A 23,755-nucleotide genomic window follows, 5' to 3' on the forward strand; every position below is an offset into this window, starting at 1 on the left:
GGATGAAGGACAACCAAGGATATCAGTGTCCCAGATTGGTGGGTCTTGGGGATCGGATGTCTGCGTGAGCGAGAAGGTCAGTCAGTCTGGGAGTTTGAAGTCCTGTTATAGGCTAGTCCAGGGGTTGATTGCATAGATTGAGGCATGATGGTCAACTGAAAGACTGGATGTCAAGGCCAGGGGACTGCAGGCCCAGAGGCTTGTCCTGAAGTTGGAGGATTTTCTGTGTGTTGGGAAGGGAGGAAAGGGGGGGGGGGGGGCTGTTTTGCTGTCATTGGTGTTGCTGCCACTAGCGTTGTTCTGCTGAGCTTTGCGGGCATGTTGTGTTGACGCCAGTGCGTGTAGCGACACTCGTGGGCTGCCGCAGGCAGGCCCTTAGTGGTGAAGGCCAATGACCCATTTCACTGTATGATGACATGTACATGGGATAAATAAATCTGAATGTGAATGCTCTCAGCAATTTTAGGTTCAGGCAGGTTTACAACATCTGCACTTTTTTTGATTTGCACCATATGGGGAGGCTGCTGCTCTGATTTCCTCCCACATTCCAAAGCCGTGCGGGTTAGTAGGTTAATTGGCCACGTGGGTGTAATTGGGTAGCGCAGGCTCGTTGGGCCAGTGGGGCCTATTACTATGCTACATATCTAAATATGAAAATAAAAAATAAAATTTGCTCAAAACCTTGGTCAAAGTCCCTCAACTACAGGTAGCATAGCGTTTAGCACAACATCATTACAGCTAGGGGCGGAGTTCAGAGTTCAATGCTGGCTTTCTCTGTACGAGCCAGTACATCCGCCCTGTGGAATGCACTGATTTTCTCTGGTGCTCTGGTTTCCAAAGACATACAGGTTAGTGATTAACCAGTCATTGTAAATCCTCCCGGCATTAGATTAGTGGTTAAATCAGGGTCTTATGGTCAATAACAGAATACAAAATGACATGTAACAGCCTCAAAGAAAGTTCAGATCAGATCAGGATTCAGAATCATTTATTTATCACACGTACAACAAAACACTGAACTTAACTTTGCGATGTCTGGATTACGACCCAACACCTTTCAACCTCCCAATTATCTCATCGACTAAAATCAGGGAGGTGGATGGTCACTTTTCACTCTCTTGACTGACACAGCCAAAAAAAAAAGACTCCACTCTCTCAAAATGCTGGAGAAACTCGGCAAGTCAGGCAGCATCGATGGAGGGGAACGAACAGTTGACGTTCTGGGCCCGAGGTCCTTCATCAGGACTGGAAAGGAAGAGTTCTGCTTTCCGGCATCAAATTCATGGCTACACAATCTCCAAGGCCTTGCACAAAAAGAGTATTTATGGAAGAGTGGCAAGGAAGAAGCCCTGGGTAAAAGAAGGCATATCCTTGCTCGTAAAGACTTTGCAAAGTGTCACTTAGAAGATATTGTAATGATGTAGAAGGTGGTCCTGATGTTGGATGAGACCAAAGTGGAGCTTTTTTGGCCTCAATGTAGATCTAGTTCTGCACATCAATAAGGTAACACCATCCCTGCTGTAAAGTTTGGAGCAGGAAGCATGCTACAGGGATGCTTTTCAGCAGCAGGGACTGGAAATCTGTTCCGCTTTGATGGGAAGATGAAAGATGCTAAATGCAGAGAGTTCCTGGATAAAAACCTGCTTGCCTCTGCCAGGAAGCTTAAACTGGGGAGAAAGTTCATCTTTCAGCAGGATTAACAGCCCAAAGCACACTGCCAGAGCAACCATGGAGTGGCTTCAAATGAAGAAAATTTACATCCTGAGTGACCCAACAGACTCCTGACCTTAAACCCGATTGAACATCTCTGTCAAAGCCTCGAGTTTGCTGCCCACTGCCTCTCCCCAACTAACCTGGCACAGTTTGAGCAACTTTGCAAGGAGGAATGGGCAAATCTTGCTCCATCACGTTGTGCAAAGCTAGTAGAGACCTAACTGAAATGACTACTCAATAGTCGCAAGAACCAGTTCAACTAAGTACCAAGCAAAGTGGGAGTGAATACTTTTGAACTGCAAACATTACAGTTTTTGGATTTTTAGTTTTTCATACTTTACAATTTTGCCTGTTTTGGGGCTTTACTGGGGAGGTGGGAGGGGGAGAAAGGAGAGCCTACAATTCACAATAGTAAAAAAAAATCAGTTAAATTGATCAAAATCCCTGGTTGTAGTACTCATCTATGTGAACAAAGGGTTGTGGGTTGAGTACTTTTCTAAGGGAATGTACCTCCCAGAGATCAGTCAGAAACTCCAAGCCATAGCACCTCAAGGACGGACAATGTATTGTGCTCACAGTCACATATTATCTGACTTCCGGGGGTGTATCAGTGCAGGTCCAGGGGTCAAAACTGATTGAAGCAGGTGGGGGAGAAAGATGAGCAGTGATTCCATATTAAAGATAGAGAAAGTGGGTGGGGCGGGGGGGGCGTGAGGAGAAATTAATGCTGGAACCCAGCAACTAAACACTGGTAACAACCTTCAAACTGACGTGGTTTGAAGTCACAGAGAACTCAGAACCATTTTCATCATGGAGGTGATTGATATAATTACAATTTTAAGTATACAAGATTATAAGAGGCATAGAGTGGAGAGACAGAGACTATTTCCCCAGGTTTTGTTTTACAAATAGAGGGATAGATGCTTGAAGCACACTGCCAGGGGTGGTGGTAGAGGCATTTAAGCAGTTCTTAGATGGGCACCTTGGTGGTAGAAAAACGGAGAGCCATCTGGGAAGAACTTCCAAATGGACCACAATATTGTTGTAGAGTTTGGAGGCTCGCATGCCTCAATAACACAGAGTGCAATGCTGGCTGGAGACAGGGTTTTATGCTCAGGGTCTTGGTAGGGTCACCCATGCCAAACAGATCAAAGGGTAGAGGCCAGACCAAGAATGGTCCGCCAGTTCTCCAGGTTCGGGGGTTCTGCTCGGGGCCAACAACACTCACTGGTAAAACAAAACTGTTATGGAAACAGCAATGAAGAATCCTTCTACATCCCAGCGTGACAGTATTCCTGAAAACTGAGAAGGAAGCTACTGACACGATGAAGGAAGCCCTGAACACTGCCAGCGATGGAGGACCTTCATTGCTGCCCTAAACGCCCAAGGTGTAACAGGCAAAAGATGGAAAAGGGAAGGGTTAGATTGATCTTCGAGTAGATTAAAAGTTCAGCACAACACGATGGACTGAAGATATGGTGCAATGCTCTGTGTTTATTCTTTTCTGAAATTCGGTCCACAATTTATACTAAAGAACTACCGGTAGTTAAACACTGGATTATTACACATTTTGGAATATCTTTCGCTGATTATTTATCCGAAGTGAATCTCTAATCTTTGCACCTCCGCTCAGTCAAGATGTGGATCCTTTCAGTACATATCTCTGAGCTGGCACCACCCTGATTTGCTCAAACCGAGTAGGACTTACTCGCAGCACGGTGAACATAGAACACACATTACAGCACAGTCCCTTCGGCCCACAATGTGGTGCCAACCTTTTACCCTGCTCCAAGATCAACTTAAATCAGGGGCAACCCATTACCATAAACCATGGGGTCCATGGACCCCAGGTTGGGAACCCCTGATCCAATGCTTCCCTACCACACAGTCCTGCATTTTTCTATCATACACGTGGATAAGAATCCCTTTGACAGCACGTATCAAGCACCCAGCATTCACCGTGTAAACTACTTCTGACACCCCGACTATAGTTTCCTTCCAATCACCTCAAAACTATTCCCCCCACCTCACATCGGCCATTTCTACGCTGGCTCACCACCTGATCACCCGGAAGTATTTTTTAAGCTGAGAAAACGGTGGCGGGGGGTGGGAGGGGGGGCTTGGGGTTGAAAGAACGAAAGGATCTGATGTTTAAACTGGCTGAAGACCAGAGACAGAGGTTCCTAACCTTTTACAAGCCATCGACCATTAAGCAAGGGGTCCATGGACATCAGGATGGAAAGCCCCTGCCATAAGACATAGGAGCAGTTAGGCCATTTGGCCCATCGAGTCTGCTCTGTCATTTCATCATCATCCTCAACACCATTCACCTGCCTTTGCCCCGTAATGGTTGACGCCCTTTCAAAACAAAAACCTATCATCCTTCACAGTGAATTCCAGATTCACCACTATATTTTTTTCTTATCATTTCTTTTTCTAACGTAGTAATTTTTATTTTTAAGAGATACAGCAGGGCAACAGGCCCCTCCTGACCCAATGAGCCCGCATCACCCAATTATACCCTTGTGACCTAGTATCCTACTAACTGATACGTCTTTGGACTGCGGGAGGAAACTGCAGCACCTGGAGGAAATCCACACAGTCACAAGGAGAACGTAAACTCCTTACAGACAGTGGCAGCAATTAAACCCAGGTTGCTGGCACTTCTTTTAGCACTACACTAACTGCTATGCAAATGTGTTGCCCCCTAGAGTGTGGCACTGTATTGCCGCAGCATGACAACAAATTCCACGATACATTTCCAATGGTATAAACATTAGGTAATGCCGCCGGTAACATTTTTTTCAGTTTTTCTGACTATGTAAACGTTTCCCCTGCTTACTGCCAGATGTAATTACTGTTTATTCTGTTGTCACGAAGCAGGGGTTCCAAACCTTTACTATGAAGCAAGAGGTTGATGGACCCAACGAACCTCTGCACTAATGGTACAGATGTGGCAGCATTACTGGTAACAGTAACCATCAGTGCAGGGAATACTTTGATCAGCCCTAGCCTGCCAGGGTCTTGGCTAACTTACAAACCTCCGGCTGTCTGGGACCATCTTTCAGAGACTGTGAATTACTTAATTGGATTCTCCAATGACGCCAGATCCAAATTCAAGCTTCAGAGGGAGCGTTAGTGGCTCTCGCCCACCCTCCACTCACCTCTTCCACTGAACACGTCCACACCCCGCCTCCCCAAGCGCAGGTCACCTACCTGTGGGAGAAGGTCCAGTTGCAAGAAACTGTTTGTGAACCCTTTGCAATTACCTGTTTCTCTGCATTAATTGCTCATAAAATGTGGTCTGATCTTCAAAGTCACAATAATAGACAAATACAATCTGCCAAAATTAATAACACACTAACAATTGTACTTTTCATGTCTTTATTGAACACACTGTTTAATCATTCACAGTTCAGGCTGGAAAAAGTATGTCAACCCTTGTATCTAATAACTGGTAGAACCTCCTTTAGCAGCAATAACCTCCACAAAACGTGTCCTGTAGCTGTTGATCAGAATTGCACAATGATGAAGATTCCTCCATACAAAACTGTTTCAGTTCATCAATATTTCTGGAATACCTTGTATGAACAGCCCTCTTCAAGTCATGCCACAGCTTCTCAATTGGGTTAAGGTCTGGACTCTGACTTGGCCATTCCAAAACACAAATTGTCTTCTTTTTAAACCATTATGTTGTTGATTTACTCTTGTGTTTCGGAACATTGTCTTGCTGCATCATCCAACTTTTACTAAGCTTCAGGTCACAGACGGCTACCCCTGACAATTCTCTTGTAAAATGTCTTGATACAATTTGGAATTCATTGTTCCCTCAATGGTTACAAGCTGTCCAGGCCTGAGGCAGCAAAGCAGCCCCAAACCATGAGTTTACAACTTTCTGCAGCTTATTTCAATCCTGTGCAGTGCCCCTCCCAAATACCAGACAGTGATGCAGCCAGTTAGGATGCTTTCCATGTCTTTAAACAAGGACTTGGAGAGGCACAAGAGACAATGAAGTGCAGGGATGTGGAGAATGAGTCTGACACGCGCTCTCAGCACAGACTTGATGGGCTGAATTCATCCTCTGGAACCACCCCATGACTCAGATCCTCATCTGTGCCAAGCAGTTCCTTAACGCCTTTTGTTGTGACAGCCAGCAGCTTTCTCCCCAGGGTGGAAATGGCTAATATAAGAGGGTACAATTTTAAGGTGATTAGCGGAAAGTATGGGGCGGGGTGAGTAAAAGAGATGTCAGAGGTAGATTTTTAATTACAGAAAGTGGTGAGTGCCAGGGATGATGGTAGAGCATTTATAAAAACTTTAAGATCAGATAAATGGAAGGAAGGGTTAGATTGACCTTGGAATAGATGAAAAGATTAGTTCAAAGGGCCTGTACTGTTCGATGGTCCTTTTTCCTCTCACTCCTGTACAATGTTCCCTCTAAGGTGTGCGCACAAACATCTTCTGCTACCAGCGCTCACAGAAATTTAGACTGCGCACAGCAGATGGTCACCCTCTCCCTCGTTGGCATGTTAAGTGTATTTCATGATCAAATTTCCTTTTCTGGTTTCTGACGTGGACGGTGTTGACAATGTGGAGTTTGCGATGATTTGTCTGCATATTTTAGAACTGCCTTTTCATACTGTTTTTGTCAAAGAAAATATTCAGAGTGCACATTGTTGTCACTGGGCAAAAAAATTGCACAGCACAAGATTTTTGCGCACAGAGGTCATTACAAATTAGAGGGAACGTTGCTCCTGTGTGGTGGTGTTTGGTTGAGAAGCTTTGTGCATGTGGGAAATTGCAAACATCAGGTTCTGCAGCACAGCATCACCTCAACAGAATTCACAGACAGACATCGTCAGGAGTAGCTCCATATCCCAGTGGATAAAATCATCTTCATTACCAGCACTGCTCAGGATGGTCCCAGTGCAATTTCAAATTTGGGCTGACTTAGACAATCTCAACTGAGCAAGCCGTCCCCTTCAGACTTGCCACACAGATAGCGTCTAATCCGTGATCTCTCTCTTGCACAGCAGACAGCAATCACTACCAGCAACAACCCCAGTGGTCCTGAAAGGCCGGGATAGACTGGACATGGACAGGACGATTCCAATAGTGAGCGAGCCTCAGAATAGAAAGCCATCCCTTTGGAAAAGAGGTGAAGAGGAATTTCTTTAGCCAGAGGGTGGTGAATCTGGGAACTCCATTGCCACAGATGGTTGTGGAGGGCAAATGATAGGGTATATCTAAAGCAGAGGTTGATATAGAGGCTGTAAAAACAAAGGTTACGGAGAGAAGGCAGGAGAATGGGGCAAGATGGATAATAGATCAGCCCTCAGCCATGATGGAACGGCAGGGCAGACTCAATGCCCTATTTCTAGGTGTCATGGCAAGTGAAATTCCTTTACAACATTCTGTGGCAATACCATCACTAGGTTCCCCACCAGCAAACACCTGGGGGTCACCAGTGATGAGAAACTCAGTTGGACCAGTTGCATGAATACCGTGGCTACAAACCCAGGAGGGGCATCTTGTAGCCAGTGATCGCCAGAAGAAACAGGATAAGAATTACACCATTCAGTGCTTCTTTTTCCAACCCCGACTGTCCACCTTCTCCCTGTAACACTAAACCTCCTTACCATTCGAGAATCTAACAATCTCTGCCTTAAATATAACCAAGGAAACGTTCCCTCTGTGACAATGAAAGGGCGCCACGGTGGCGCATCAGTTATACAGAGTAATACTCTTCAAGGTGTCTCTGGTCTGCAGGAAGAAACTAGAGCACCCGGGTAAAGCACACGCATTTCACAAAGGCATACTGGGTAGGTACTGCAGTGAAATGTCCGCCAGGAAGAGACAGATACTTTAGGAGCATTTAAGACACTCTTAGATGGGCACATGGATGAGAGAAAAATGGAGGGAAGGGTTGGATTGATCTTAAAGTTAAAGGGTTAGCACACTGCGGGCCAAAGGCCTGCACCGCGCAGTAATGTCCTACAGGTACTGGTCGTTGATCGGGATTTAGAGGAGTGCTTCCCATGTATTCCTGGCCTAACTTCTCCAACGACTGGTTAGGGATTGTGGCTTGGTGTTGAGGTTTCCATGGACACCATGGCACGTACAAAAGCTCAGATGGAATTCCGTCTCCACCCACGGGTGCTGCCTCACTGAGTCAGAGCACTCGGCTTGTGTGCAGAAGCCACACTTGGGCACAGGGAGAGAAATCCTCGACAAAAAAAAAATCACACAGACTCTGCTCTGAGCCTCAGCACTGAGATCTTCACTTCACAGCCGAGGCGGTGTCTTTGATTTGCACCTAATCAAAGCCTTGGGGCTCACGATTTAAATTTCTGAACACGTGATTTCTCCACAGGATGCAGCGCTTGGTTCGTGGAACACAAAAGTTGGCTGTGGCAACAAGTCACAGCCACCTTTACTGGCAATCTTACCCTCTTCATTAGCACTCTGATGACAAGCAACCGCTTTATAACAGGAAACAAAGTTGGAACAGGTACAGAGGAAGTTTTGCAGTTAGTGCAACATCATAAGTTCGGGGTTCAATTCCCACCACAAAGGGGTTTACCATTCTCGCTGTGACCGTGAGAGCTGCGAGCACACTGGAAACCTGGTGACACTTGCAGGCGGCTCGGCACAATTCTCACTGATTTGATACACATGACAAATAAAGCTTATCTCAATCTCAGAAATGTCACACAACCATCCCTGAAGATGTGGACCTTTACTTTATTGTGAGATACAACACAGAACAGGCCCTGCAGGCCCTTCAAGCTGCGCTGTGCAACAAACCCCATATTAGTCCGAGCCTAACCGCAGGACAATTTACAGCGAGCAAGTAACTTACTAACTGGTACATCTTTGGACTGTGGGAGGGAACAGAAGCACCTGGAGTAAACCCACACGGTCACGGGGAAGAACATACAAACTCCTTACAGATGATGTCGCAGAACAGTACAGCACAGGAACAGGCCATTCAGCCCACAATGTTGTGCTGAACCATGTCGGAGCTGAACTCCAAAGCTCCTTTTCCAACTCTAGTCCTGATAGGCTTGAGAAATATGAAACTGGAATTGTTGTGTTATTGTCACATGTACTGAGATACAGTGAAAAGCTTGTCTTGCATTCCGTTTATACAGAACAGATCATTACACGGTGCATTGAGGTAGAACAAGGTAAAACAGTAACTGAATAAAGTGTAACGGCTGCAGAGAAAATGCAGGTAAACATCACATTCTAAATTGGTCACTAAACAGCAAACAATGGTGACATTAAAACCAACTCACCAGCTAACATCTCTTTCCAAACATTATAATTTTACCACTGCTGCCAAGAAACAGGATCACTCTGCACAATACATTAGGAAAAGATTCAATTTCTCCTTTGCCACTTTAGCTGCAACCACAGGAGGTGGGTTTACAAACAGGCACTAAAGTGAAATACCATATCCTCAATCCTACCGGACTCCCTCAGGGATTGCGGCTGCTCCCATTGTTGCTCGTCACCTACGATTCAGATGAGAATGCACAAGGCATGGTCAGTCTGTTGGTGGCTTAGTGGACACTGAAGGAGGTTAACAAAACATGCTACATTGATGGTAGAATATGTGGCAACACTTGAGAACTGCCCCCAGTACATCCTCGGGCGCACTGGTTGTTAAATGACACGCCACTGTACGTTTTGAGGTGAAAAATTATATCTGAACCCGAAACTCCAATCAGTCTTGAATACAGACAGTGCCTGAACCTCCACAATGTTCTCAGTCAGAATTCCAAACATTGACCACCCCAGAGGTGAAGAAGTTTCTCCTCATTCCTATCCTGACCAACCTACCAACCCTTAGTCTGATACTGTAACCAGGTGGAACCATCTTCTCCATGCCCACATTGTCCAGCATACCTTAATAGTTTTGTTCAATGAGATCAATAGAGTTTAAGGCATCAATCTAGTGAACCTTCGCTGCACCCTCAACTGCAAGTATATCCTTTCTGTCGGTAGGAAGACCAAAGTTGTTCACAAAATTCCAGATTTATCTCGCCAAGGTTCTACGTACTTGGAACAAGATATCTCCACTCTCGTACTCAAATACCCTTTCAACGAAAACCATAATACAATTGGCCTTACTGATTGTCTGCCATAGCTGAAAATTAACTTTCAATGACTTGTGTACAAGGACATCCAGGTCTCACATATTGCATCACTTAAAGATTCCTACACATTGCAATTTTACTACCAAAGTGGATATTCAGTTTACAGTCAACCCTATCTGCTGCAGCCCTAGACGTTCCAGATCTCCCCATCCGCACAAAACACACGGCTACCCAGCAAACTTGTTTATAACTTACTTGACCCCTCTTCTAAATCGTTGCTGTAGGCTCGTGCCCCAGCCACTCTTCTCCCCTCACCCCCCAGTCACAACATTCTGACCAAAAAATTACCTGGGACAGCATGGTAGCACTTGCAGTTAGCCTAACACTATTACAGCACTAATGACCCAGGCTCGGTTCTATGCCATCTGTACATTCTCCCCTTGGCTGCATGGGTTTCCACCGGGTGCCCCACTCCCAATATTCCAAGTAGATTAATAGGCCTCAATATGGGGCAGTGCAGGCTCACTGGGCCAGAAGGGCCTGTTAACTGAGCTGCATCTCTAAATAAATACATTCCTCTCCATGAACCATTCCTCAATTCACACCAGTATATTGCATACACTACAAATGTGTTTCAAAAGCCATGAGCCACCTTATTGACTGCATTCCGAAAGTCCACGTCTTGTTAGTTACCTCCTCTACGAATTCCAACAAATTTGCCAAACGTGATTTTTTGTTGATAAATCCACACAGTCTCTGCCCAATTCTGTTTCTGCTAAGTGTCCTGCCAACACTTCCTGACACCTAAACTCAGTGGCCACTTTATTAGATCATTCATTCGTTTGTTATGTGCTCTGTCGCAAGACATGGCCAGTCATGGTCTTTTCCATGACCATGAATGTTCTTGGCAAAGTTTCCTAAAGAAGTGCTTTGCCATTGCCTTCTTCTGGGCAGTGACTTTACATACACCTTGCTCATTAAGGCAATATCTAATCAGCCAATCATGTGACAGTAACTCAGTGCCCACAAGCACGCAGACATGGTCAAAAGGTTCAGTTGTTGTTCAAACCAAACATCAGAACAGGGGAAGAAATGTGATTTTAGTGACTGTGGAATGATTGTTGGTGCTAGATGGGGTGGTTTGAGTATCTCAAACTGTTGAACTCCTGGGATTTTCAGGCACAGTCTCTAGAGATTACAGAGAATGGCACGAGAAACAAGGCATCCAGTGAGCAGCATTTCTGTGGGTGAAAACACCCCGTTAATGAGAGGGGTCAGAGGAGAATGGCCAGACTGGTTCAAGCTGACAGGAAGGTGTCAGTAGCTCAAATAGCCACACATTACAACAGTGGTGTGCAGAAGAGCATCTCTGAATGCTCAACATGTCAAATCATGAAATGGATGGGCTACAGCAGAAGACCATGAACATACACTCAGTGGCCACTTTATTAGGTACAGGAGGTACGCTAAGCTCGCTTCTGCTGTTTGAAGGCAATTCTATTCTCATAAGCCCAGCAGATCCTCAAGTCCACTCCAGACACACACAGCTGAGATAAAAAAAACTCCACATGGGCATCAGTGGGCTAGAATCTGCATTCAGCAGCTGGGGTGGCAGGTCAATGGGCAAAGTTCACAGTGCACTGACCACACTTGGGTGGCACAGTAGCATAGTGGTTAGCACAAACGCTTTATAGCGCCAGTGATCACTGATGGGGGTTTGATTCCCACCACTGTCCACCCGGTGCTTATCACAAAGGTTTCCTCTGAGTGTTCTGGTTTCACAGAACATTACAGCACAGTACAGGCCTTTCAGCCCATGATGTTGTGCCAACCTTTTAACCTGCTCCAAGATTAATTTAACTTTTCCCTCCCTTTTTATCTATCATCCATGTGTCTAAGAGTTTCTTAAATGCCCCCAGTGTATCTGCCTCTACCACCACCACTGGCAGGGTGTTCTACACACCCACAACTCTGTGCCAAAAACTTACCTCTGACATGCCCCCCATACTTTCTTCCATCACCTTAAAACCACACTCTCCTCATACTAGTCATTTCCGTCTTTGGGAAGTCTCCTATCCACTCGATCTATGCCTCTTATCATCCTGTACACCTCTCTCCTCCTTCAGTCATCTCTCATCCCCCCCCCCCCCCCTTCGCTCCAAGGAGAAAAGCCCTAGCTCACTCAACCTGTCCTCGTAAGACATGCTCTCTAGTCCAGGTGGCATCCTGGTAAATCTCCTCTAAAATTTCCTGCCACATTACAAAGGCTGAGGTTATAGAGTCAGTGGATCATGGACATGATCCAAAAACACGCTGACACTTGAGGGCTGCACTCAGATGGAACTAGCCATTGACTTAATGCAGTAGATCACTATGTCTCAATGCATGTGATAAATAAAGCTAACCTTTACAGTACTGTGCAAAAGTCCCAGCACATGAAAAATTTCATAAAGTGAAGATGCTTGCAAAAATATTGAAAAGTTTCTAAATATCAAAAAAATTACTATAAAGAGCAGTAAACAATAATAAAAAAAATCTAATCAATATTTGGTGTTACCACTCCTTGCCTTTAAAAATACATTCTCTTAGGTACACTGCCGTGCCTAAGGAAATCGACCAGTAGGTTGTTCCAAGCATCTTAGAGAACTTGACGCAGTTCTTCTGCAGACTTCAACTGTCTCACCTGCTTCTGTCTCTCCAGGTAATCCCACACAGCCTCAGTGTTGTTGAGGTCAGGGCTCTGTGAAGGCTACACCATCTGTTGCAGAACTCCTAGTTCCTTTTTTTTTGCTGAAGACAGTTCTTTATGACCTTGGCTGTGTGCTTGGGGTCATTGTCCTGCTGCAGAGTGTAGTTGGGGCTGATCAGATGCCTCCAAGATGGTATTGCATGATGGGTAAGAACCTGCTTGTGCTTCTCAGCACTGAGGATTCAATCAATTCTGACCAGATCACCCTTTGCAGAAATGCAGCCCCAAACCCGCAGGGAACCTCTGCCATGCTTCTCTGTTATCTATTCACTGCATACACTCATCCATGTAGCACTCTCTAGATCTTCAGGACAAACGGCCTCCTGCTTGAGCCAAAAATTTCAAATTTTGACTCGTCAGTGCCATTGTTCACCACCGAAGTCCTTGTGTTTTTCTGAGTAGTTGAGTCTCTTGGCTTTGTATCCCCTTTTGAGGAATGGCTTTTTGGCACCAACTCTTCCACGAAGACAACTTCTGACAAGACTTCTTCAAACTGTAGAGGGGTGTACCTGTGTTCCAGTGGTTTCAGCAAGTTCAAAACTGACAGCAGTGCTGGACCTCTTCTGTTTTAGAAGGGACATCAGTTTGATGTATCTCTCATCTTCTGCACCCAGTTTCCGTAGTCAACCACTGCGTTTACTTGTGCTTCTTCAGAAGACTTTGGACAGCACATTTTGAACTCTTGCCTGCCACAAAATTTCTGCGTGCAGGATGACTACCTTGTGTCTTGTTGCTATGCTCATTCTTGCCATGGTGTAAGAATTGGCAATATGAAGGTTAAACTATCACATCTGCAACACCCTGAACTTTTAGTTTGATTGTCCTTCACCCAGTTTGATTCCTTCCACACCCATCTGTGTCTCAGTCAATCAGTTTAGTTCATTCAACTCATTATATCATTGATCATTAGCAACTGTCTGTTATCTTTGTTTAATTTTAAACATAATCAAGTTTTTATTTGAAACGTGGTCTATTACTTAACTTTTTTTTAAAAACAAAATACAAAATTCTTTTTAACATTTAATTTTTTTTGTAAAATTGATGTTTGGAAATCTAAAATTTGGTCTTTTCTACTGACACACAAATGCAAGAGGCAGAAGATAAATATCTAAAACAAAATTTATATTTTAAAAAATCCAGGGTGCCTGAGACTAAGTAAATGGCCCCAGCACAACCAGCAAGATCTGCTTGCTCACAACCCCAGTGACCAAGATTCAATGCCCAGTTGCTACCTTATCAAAGAATTACAGAAAACAACAGCGCAGAAACAGGTCCTTCGGTCCATCTATTCCATGCTGAACTATTATCCTGCCTACCTCCATCAACGTGCACGCAGACTATAACCCTCTGTACCCTTCCCCATCCATGTACCTATCCAAACTTATTTTAAATGTTAATATTGAATCTACATCCACCAATTGTTCTGGCAGCTTGTTCCACACTCTCACCAAATTCTGAGTGAAGAAGTTCCCCCTCATGTTCCCATTAAATATTTCACCTTTCACCCTAAGCCACTAATTCTAGTTTCACCCAACCTCTATCAAATTTCCCCTTTCTCCTACGCTCCAGAGAATAAAGTCCTAACTTATTCGGCCTTTCCCTATAACTCAGGTCAAGTCCCAGCAATATCCTTGTAAATTTTCGCTCTACTCTTTCAATCTCATTGATATCTTTCCCGTAGGTAGGTGACCAGAACTGCACACAATATTCCAAATTTGGCCTCACCAATATCTTATACAACTTCAACATAACATCTCATCTCCCATACTCAGTACTTTGATTTATGAAGCCAATGTGCCAAAAGCACTCTTTACAACCCTATCTACCTGTGAAGATACTTTTTAAGGAATTATGGATCAGGATTCCCAGGAGTTGTACCGCACTCCTCAGTGCCCTACCACTCATTGTGCAAGTCCTCCCAAATGCAACACCTCACACTTGACTGCATTAAATTCCATCTCCTATTTGTTAGCCCATTTCTCCAGCTTGTCCAGATCCTGCTGCAAGCTTTGATAACCTTCCTCGCTGTCCAATCTTGGCGTCATAGTGCGTGACCCTGTGGGTTTCCCTTGGGTGCTCCACACTGGTAGATTAAATGGCCAATATAAATTGTCCCCATGTGGCAAAACTCGGGGGGGGGGGGTGCATTTTTGGGATACTTTGGGTGAGAGAGAAATGAAATAGAGTTAGCGTGAAAGGGTGCTTGACCCAGTGGGCTGAAGGGCCTGTTCCCAAGCTGAGCGGCACAGACTGAGCACTGAGAAGAGCCAGGTCAGGTGGGTGGGGGACACTATGGTCTGTGGCTCACAGGACACGGAGCCAACGTCAAGGCAGCAATCTGGGGGTGGGGTCAAGTCAGGGCAACGGTGGGCTGTGACATTAGGACAGCGGCAGGGGTTGGAGGGGGGCACACTCGAGGGCCGCAATGGACAGGGTGCAGTTACTGGGGTGGGGAGGGGGTGTAAGAGACAGTAATGGACTTCACCGGTACTGGCCAATACACAACGTAGCACTGCGTCCTAATAGTGAGAGACTGGTTTAGAATGCATATAGATTTTTTTTTTAAATAGCAACGCAGTCGTTACACTAAATGCGCGATCCACACAGCAGGGGAAACATGTTTAACTGTTTGGCTATAATATCATTTAAGAAATACAAGTTCGCCAGAAGAAAGTTTAAAAATACACGGCAAATCCAGTGCTTGGGGGCAAGCATGTAAATTCCAAGCTTAGGAAGCACGCACGTTATAAATTAACCGCGAGAAACACACGGGTGTCAGCCGTCCTCTCGCTTCTCCCCCATCTGCCTGGCCGCCTTAAACCCCAACTCTTCCTTGCTTTTGTTCCCGAGTCGCGCTCGGCCGCCGACCCGCCGGTTCGCTGGCCCCAACCGGGGTGCACCTGAGTCCGCGACCCCGGGGGGGTGGGGGGGGGGGGGGAAGCTGGATTCATAATGCCCCCCTCCGTCAGCGAACCAACCCCCTGACTGACGTGAGGGGGCGGCTGCCCCGCTTACCTGGAGCGGTGGGTCGGCTGGGGCTGGGGCTGGGGCTGTGCCCTGTGAGGTGGGCATCAGGGCTCCATTTTCCGCCGGCGCCCGGGCTGCAGCACAACACAAAGAGCGGCGCGGCAGGGCAGGCGCTGCCGTCCTCCCGCCCGTCCTCCCGGCGAGCTGCCGTTGCACAATGCACATTAATTATTCATTATATCCCTCAACCTTTGGCTCGCAGACACAAGCAGCGGAGTGCAGAGCGGAGCCGAGCCCAGCCGCCCGATCACTCCGGGGGGAGGGACAGGCAGCCGGGGAATCTCCACCCACAACCCCCGTCACCTTCACTGACCTCCTCATGTCGCCCAGCCGCGGCTCCAATTCTGACTCCCCCCCCCCCCCCAGGCTCGCCGGGTGGTGGGGTGCTGGGAGGGGAGGGGAGGGGAGGGGTGGGGTGGGGTGGGTTGTGAGGATGAGGTGGAGAGGAAGGTGTGAGGGGTGGGGAGGAAGGGGTGAGGGCTGGGGAAGGGGAGGAGGGGGTGAGGGGTGGGGGAGGAGGGGGTGAGGGGTGGGGGAGGAGGGGGTGAGGGGTGGGGAGGGGGAGGAAGGGGTGAGGGGTGGGGAGGAAGGGGTGAGGGGTGGGGAGGGGGAGGAAGGGGTGAGGGGTGGGGAGGGGGAGGAAGGGGAGGAGGGGGTGGGGAAGGAGGGGGTGGGGAAGGAGGGGGTGGGGAAGGAGGGGAGGAAGGGGAGGAGGGGAGGGAGGGGTGGGGAAGGAGGGGTTGAGGGAGGGTGAGAGGAGGGTTGGGGGTTGAGGAGGAGAGGGGTGGGGAGTGTGAGGGAGGAGGGGGTGGGGAGTGTGAGAGGGAGGAGAAGAGAGGGGAGTGTGAGAGGGAGGAGAGGGGTGGGGAGTGTGAGAGAGAGGAGGAGGAGGGGGTGGGAGTGTGAGAGGGAGGAGAGGAGGGGTGGGAGTGTGAGAGGGAGGAGAGGAGGGAAAGGGGGAGTGGACAAGGGCAGCAGAGAGAGAGGGGAAATGGAGGGCTGGGGGGAGGTGGGCAAGTGGGAAATGGAAGAGTGGCTAAGGATTGCAAATCTAGATTGTGGGGCATCCATTCAATTCAATGGGGCAGCTGAGGCTGGATCTATCAGATAGCCAGTGGGTGGTGAATATGTTGAATTCACTGCCACAGACAGCTGTAGAGGCCGAATCCCTTTCTCATTCACTTTCCTCCATAATCTGGTCTTCTCCAATCAGATTCTATCTTTATCGGCCCTTTACCTCTTCCACCTATCGCCTCCAGTTTCTTACTTCATCCCTCCTCACCTGGTCTCACCTATCACCTGCCAGCTTGTGCTTCTCTCCCTCTCACCACCCTTTTATTCTGTTTATTCCTCCCTCCACCCCCTCCCTTTCCAGTCCTGATGATGGGTCTTAGCCATGAACATAAGTTTCTCTTAACTTCTGTTGTTTTCTTCCTCCATAGATGCTACCTGACTTGCTGAGATCGTCCACCTTTTTTTTTGCACCTTGGCCCGTTTGCGTTCAGTGACTCTATCTGCCGGCCCTATATCATCAGCAACTTTGGGCCCAGCATACTCCATCCCCTCGCCAAAGCCAACAAGTTGGTCATTAATACTGAGGCCCCTGCACTGATCCCTGTGACCTCCACAAGTTCCTGAATGTCAAATGAAAATGATCCATATTGGCCTCAACTCTCTGCTTTCTGCAAGTTAGCTACTGCCCTGGCCACTAGATTACCCCCAACACTGTGCACTGTGATCTGGTACATCAGTTCAGAGCACCGTTAGTTCACCCTGGTACCCCCATCTCAGTCCTGGAAAGTGCTTAACGTTCCTCGCACCCACAATAGGACCAGCTTCCATGATGCTGATTCAATAGATTTGTACAGAGACCCTGCAAGCAAAGTGCACGAGGCACTGCCAGAAGTGCTCCTTCCTTTTACTGAGTAACACACACAAAACGCTGGAGGAACTCAACAACTCAGGCGGCATCAACAGAGGGAGATGGACAGTTAACATTTTGGGCTGAGACTCTGGGGAATGGAGAGGAAGGGGAGGGGAGAGGGAGAGAGAACAAGCTGGCAGGTGATAGGTGAGACCAGATAAGGGGGAAGGTGGGTGGGTGGGGATGAAGTAAGAAACTGGGTGGAAAAGGTAAATGTCTGAAGAAGGAATCCGATAAGACGGGAGAATGGACCATGGAAGAAAGGGAGGGAGGAGAGGCACCAGAGGGAGGTGAGGAAAGGGTTGAGAGGGGATCCAGAATGGGGAATGGAAAAAGATAGAAAGGGGAGGGGTGAACTTGATCTTCATGCTATCAGGTTAGAGGCTAAACGGATGGAATATGAGGTGCTGCCCCTCCAGCCCGAGCGTAGCCTCATTGTCAGATCTTTCGGGGAAAGACAGGGGAAGTTCGCCCAGTGGCAGCTCTCATATCCGCTAAATACTATTTTAAAAATAAAACTCTGTACACTATCACAGACCAAGTCCATCCTATGACAAATAGAAAAGACCTTTAAAATATACTGCAAATCTAAAAATGCTTTTAGCAAAGGCAGGTACAAAGAAGAGAGTAAAAAGGTGACATTTATATAGGACTAATTAAGCCTGGATTTCAAGCAGACAGTGGCACTCTGGGTGAGTCAGATACGATAGTTCCTCAGGATGACACCCCCAAGAGGGCAGAATGCATATCACACCATATAAGGCTGACTCCGTTTGATTAGACAGACTACGTAGGTACAGGCTCTATAAACACTCACAACCACCTCCCCTGGAAGGTCTGAACAGATCACGGGCTTTGAATGCTTGTGACAGAAGGCCAGCTCAGGGTGTCGGGGATCAGACAGACCAAATTGTCTCCTCTGTCCAGCCGTGCCCTCTGAGAACTCGTCCACTTTAAAAAAAACAGAGAGGTAGAGGGCCGGACAAGGACTGGCTGATGGGAATCACAACAGGAAATCCCTTTTGTCCCAGCCTCTGGGGTGGGGAGGAGGGATGTAGACCTGAGTGCAGCCCCCGGCTCAGCGCCTTCAGAGACCCTGCATCCAGCACAGCTCAGGGTCCATGAGAATCGGTACAGTGGGCTGTGAAGGGCAGCTCATCTGGGCTTGCCACTGGCGTTTAGGGCAGCAATGAAGGTCCTCCATCTCTGTCTGTCCTTACCATCACACTCGGATGTAGAAGGATTCTTCAGTGCTGCTTCCATGACAATTTTGATTTACTAGGCAGGGGTGTTAGCCCTGAGCTGAACCCCCAAACCTGGAGGACAGGTGGACCGCTCTTAGTCTGGCCTCGACCCTTTGACCTGTTTGACCTGGGTGACCCTACCAAGAGCCAAAGCACAAGGCTCTGACTCCAGCCAACACAGCTCTCTGGGTCAGTGAAGCACACAAGCCTCCAAGCCTACCACAAGGTTGTGGTCATCCTGGAGGAGTTTTGGCGCGGGTATTGGACTATTATTGTCAGATGAACCAAGATACAGCATAAAGCTCGTCTTGCACACTGTTCCTACAAATGCGATCTCATTGTATTGAGCTAGAATTAGGTAAAATAATAACAGAATACAGTGTTAAAACATCCAAAGTGTGCAGGATCAATGTACAGTTGGCCCTCCTTATCCGCGGGGGATTGGTTCTGAGACCCCCCGCGGATACCAAAAAAAACGTGGATACTCAAGTCCCTTATTTAACCTGACTTAGTGAAGTGGTCTTTAGGACCCAGCGGAACCCCAGACATCATTTAACATGTATGGTGGACATTAGGACCTGGCGGCGGAGTTCTGAATCCGCAGTGTTTCTGTTCACGAAAATAATCACGATCACGATTGAAAATAAGGTGGAAGTAATAATGTGATCGGAAAGAGGTGAAACGCCATCGGTCATTGGAAAAGTGTTAGGCTACAGTTGGTCAACAACTGGAACAATTTTAATGGAGCATGTGAAAGGCCCTGCCCCGATGAAAGCTACAATTATTACTAAGCAACGCAGTGGTTTAATTATTGAAATACGTATGTTTCTTAAGTGTTTTATATGCATAGAAAGGTAAAATATGTACTATATACTAAGAAAAACGTTTGACTAACTGATGCTAAATAATACTGGATGTACCTGTTCCAACTTCAAATCCGACTTAAAGACGGACTCAGGAATGGAACTCATTCATAACCCGGGGACTGCCTGTACTTTTAAGTCATTTCTAGATTACTTATAATACCTAATACAATGTAAATACTATGTAAATAGTTGCTATACCATATTGTTTAGGGAATAATGACAAGAAAAAAAGTCTGTACATGCTCAAACAACGAGTGCTGGAGAGAGAACTTCCGGGTTTTCCCGATCCGCGGTTGGATGAATCCACAGATAAGGAGGGCGGACTGTATATAATAAAGTGCAAGATCATAACAAGGTAGATTGTGAGGCAAACAGTCGACAATCATGTCCATTCAATATTCTGAAAACAGTGAGATAGCAACTCTCATTGAAGCCTGGTGCTTTCAGATTTTTGAACCTTCTGCACAAGGGGGAGGAGAGGAGAGAGGAGAGATAATGTCCAGGTTGGGTGAGGTTATCCAATTTTTGAGTGAACATTGAACCCATAAACACTCTACTTTTATTTCCTCTGCGCACTATTTAGTTAATTTCACTTTTTTTTAATATATATACTTTTTACTGTAACTGATGATAATAATATATTGCATTGTATTGTTGCTGCATAACAACAAATTGCACCTGTGATATTAAATCTAATTGTGATTTGCCAGTGATATTAAATCTAATTCTCATTTTGAAGTCTGCACGAAGTCCACAGAAGGGAGGCTGGTTCCAGCGCTGGCTGAGCCGTTTCCACAAATCGCTGCGGTTTCTTGTGGTTTTTGTTGTGGACTCGGCTCAGCGCAGTCCTGAGTGTCAGTGTGCAAAGTAGCCAGTCTCCACTTGATCTCAAACAGGAGAAAATCTGCAGAAGCCGGAAATCCCGAGCTACACGCATCCTCCAACCTAAGTATGGCCTTAACTAAGTGCAATCCAAGCAAGTCCATCCATGGCCTGCCCCACTGTCGGGACAAGGCCACACTTAGGTTGGAGAATACGTGTAGCTCGGGATTTATGCTCACACTTTAAGCAGTCCTGGGTAGGTCTGTAATCTAGTGTAGTTGTGTTTTTTTTTCTCTGTGTTGTTTTTTATGTAGTTCAGTCTAGTTTTTGTACTGTGTTATATAACACCATGGTCCTGAAAAACGTTGTCTCATTTTTACTATGTACTGTACATAGCAGTTATGGTCGAAATGACAATAAAAGTGTCTTGAGGAACAACACCTTATATTCTGTTTGGGTAGCCTCCAACCTGATGGTACGAACACTGAATTCTCTAACTTCCAGTAAATGCCTTCCCCCCCCCCCCCCACCTTCGCCATTTCCCATCCCCTTGTCCCTCTCTCATGTTATCTCCTTGCCTGCCCATCGCCTCCCTCTGGTGCTCACCCCTCCCACCTGTTTTCTTTCTTCCATGGCCTTCTGTCTCTTTCACCTGTCAACTTCCTCGCTCTTTGCTGCATCCTTCCCCCTCCAAGTTTCACCCATCGCCTGGTATTTCTCTCTCCTCTCCCCCCACCTTCCAGATCTGCTCCTCAGCTTTTTTTCTCCAGTTCTGCCGAAGGGTTTCGGCCCGTTTATTGCCCTCCATAGATGCTGCCTGGCCTGCTGAGTTCCTCCAAACTTTCTGTGTGTGTCGCTCCATTTGATCTCAGTGGGCAATTATTTCAGAATCAGAATCAAGATTAGTATCACTGTCACAGGTAATGAAATTTGTTTTTTGCGGCAGCACTACACTGCAATACATAAAATATACTACAAATTACAATAAGAAAAATATACACTCAATGGCCTCCTAAGTGCAGCTATCTAATCAGCCAATCGTATGGCAACAACTCAACGCACAACAGTATGCAGACATGGTCAAAAAGTTCAGATGTTGTTCAGACCAAACATCAGAATGGGGAAGAAATGTGATCTAAGTGACTTTGACTATGGAATGATTGTTGGTGCCAGACGGGGTGGTTTGAGTATCTCAGAAACTGCTGATCTCCTGGGAGTTTCAAGGACAACAGTTCTTTTTAAAAGAGTTTACAGAAAATGGTGCGAAAATCAAAAAACATCCAATGTGCAGCAGTTCTGTGAGCGAAAATGCCTTGTTAATGAGAGAGGTCAGAGGAGATTGGCCAGACTGGTTCAAGCTGACAGGAAGGCAACAGTAACTCAAATAACCACACGTTACAACAGTGGTGTACACAAGAGCATCTCTGAATGGACAACACATCGAACCTTGAAGTGGATGGGCCACAGCAGCAGAAGACCACAAACATACAGGAGGCACCTAATACAGTGGCTACTGAGGCTATTCTTTCTAAGTTTCTTTTGGATCCTTTGGTTTTCGTTTCTGTGAATAATATACTCTTCTGCTGTTAGCACTACAGCTGAATTTTATGAATGAGAGTAAGATTCTGGCAGAGAGGATGGATCTATTAGTGGACACTGCTTAGCCACCTGATTGGCTGACAAGATATTTGCATTAACGAGGTGTGCCAAAGAAAGAGGACTCTGAGTGAAGTCCCAAACAGCACCCTTAGCACATAAAGCAGCTCTGATGCTTCCGCACAGAAAGATGTGTTAAAAGCAAGACATGTGCTAGCCGATGGAGCCCTCACACATGCAGTCATGACCCCAAATCTAAAACCCTTCCAGTTCACTGAAAGCTGGGAAAACTACCTCTTTACCTTGTCTGTCCTGTATAGAGAGGGGAAAAAAAGAACAGTAGAGCACAGTACAGGCCCTTCAGCCCACAATGTTGTGCTGACTTTTTAATCTGCCAAGATGCATCTAACCCTTCCCTCCTACATAACCATTTTTCTATCATCCATGCGCCTGTCTACTTGCTCCCCGTTATGCTGCTGGTGTTTAGTGCAGCAATGAAAGTCCTCGATCTCTGGCAGTGTTCAGGGATTCCCTCATTGTGTCAGTTGCTCAGTTTTCACCACTGTCAGTCATGCAGGTCCCAGGTGGAGACTCAGGAATATCGTTGCGCTCAGCTGTAGAAGGATTCTTCATTGCTGTTTCCATAACAGTTTTGTTTGTCCAGTCAGGGTTGTTAGCCCTGAGCTGAACCCCACAAAAGCTGGAGGACCGGTGAACCGCTCTTAGTCTGGCCTCTGCCCTTTGACCTGTTTGGCATGGGTGACCCTACCAAGAGGCAAAGCATAAAGCCCTGACTCCAGCCAATGTAGCTCTCCGGGTCATTGAGGCACACAAGCCTCCAAACCATGACAGGGTTGTGTGGAGGACGTGCATCTTGAAGGAGTTTCTTAAATACCCCTATTGTGTCTGCCTCTACCACCACCCCCAGCAGGGCATTCAACCTCCCTCTTTGCAAATACCCCCCAAATACTTTTCTCCTGACTGATTCCTCAGTTTGGATGAACGATAATTGCTGGGACTATCAGCAAGGTCAAAGACAATGTCAAGTTAATTGTGATCTGCATGTACATGTATTGTTAACGTTCCTTTCCACAAGCCAAGTTGCTCAACCCAGCACGGATGCAAGGAGCCGGCCGGATTCGAACCCGGGACCACTCACCTCAAAGTCCGGTGCTGATGCCACTACACCACCTGCCGGCTACAAGACCATGTGTGCACAGGTGCCATTTAAAACTTACTTGCAGCAGCATCACCAGCACAGAGCATCCAATAAGAAGGGTTCACAAGAAAAATACAAATCATCTACCTTTTTTTTTTACAAGAAAGAACACAATTAGAACAAATAAAAATCAAAGTCCGTTGGAGGGCAAAGCAATCAATGTGACTACGGTGTGGTTATGCTGATTGGGGTTGTGCCAGTTGGTTCGAGGACTGAATGGTTGTGCAACTTTGGGCTTTGGGCTTCACTGATGAGTGACTGAGAAACATCCCTTTTCACACATACCAGAGCAGTCCTGAGCAAATTCACTCGCTCGCCCAACAGGGTCAGTGAGTCCGGCTGGCGGCCATGCTCTCCCGTCACCGCCATTCCCATGATCCTCTCCCACGCAACCATCTTCGATCCTTGATGAAAGGTCCGGGTTATAAACCAGATCGGGAACAGAACCCTGTCGTAAACCGAGGCTGTCTGCATTGAGTTTCATCTTCCA

General features: G+C 46.7%; 1 protein-coding gene across 3 annotated transcripts in view; it reads right to left on the reverse strand.

Annotated features, from left to right (window-relative positions):
• The window catches only part of LOC140735561 (zinc finger MIZ domain-containing protein 1-like), a 241,122-nt gene that overhangs the window by 154,579 nt on the left and 62,788 nt on the right, over positions 1–23,755 (reverse strand). The window contains exon 1 of one of the 3 annotated variants that reach the window (XM_073060776.1): positions 15,583–15,830. The exons of the other annotated variants lie outside the window; for them this stretch is intronic. The gene's annotated coding sequence lies outside the window, so the exon portion shown is untranslated. Of the gene's footprint in view, positions 1–15,582; positions 15,831–23,755 lie in introns of those variants that run through there. 3 annotated transcript variants of the gene reach the window in all.

This window comes from Hemitrygon akajei, chromosome 1 (assembly GCF_048418815.1).
Source record: "Hemitrygon akajei chromosome 1, sHemAka1.3, whole genome shotgun sequence".
Classification (NCBI taxonomy): Eukaryota; Metazoa; Chordata; class Chondrichthyes; order Myliobatiformes; family Dasyatidae; genus Hemitrygon; species Hemitrygon akajei.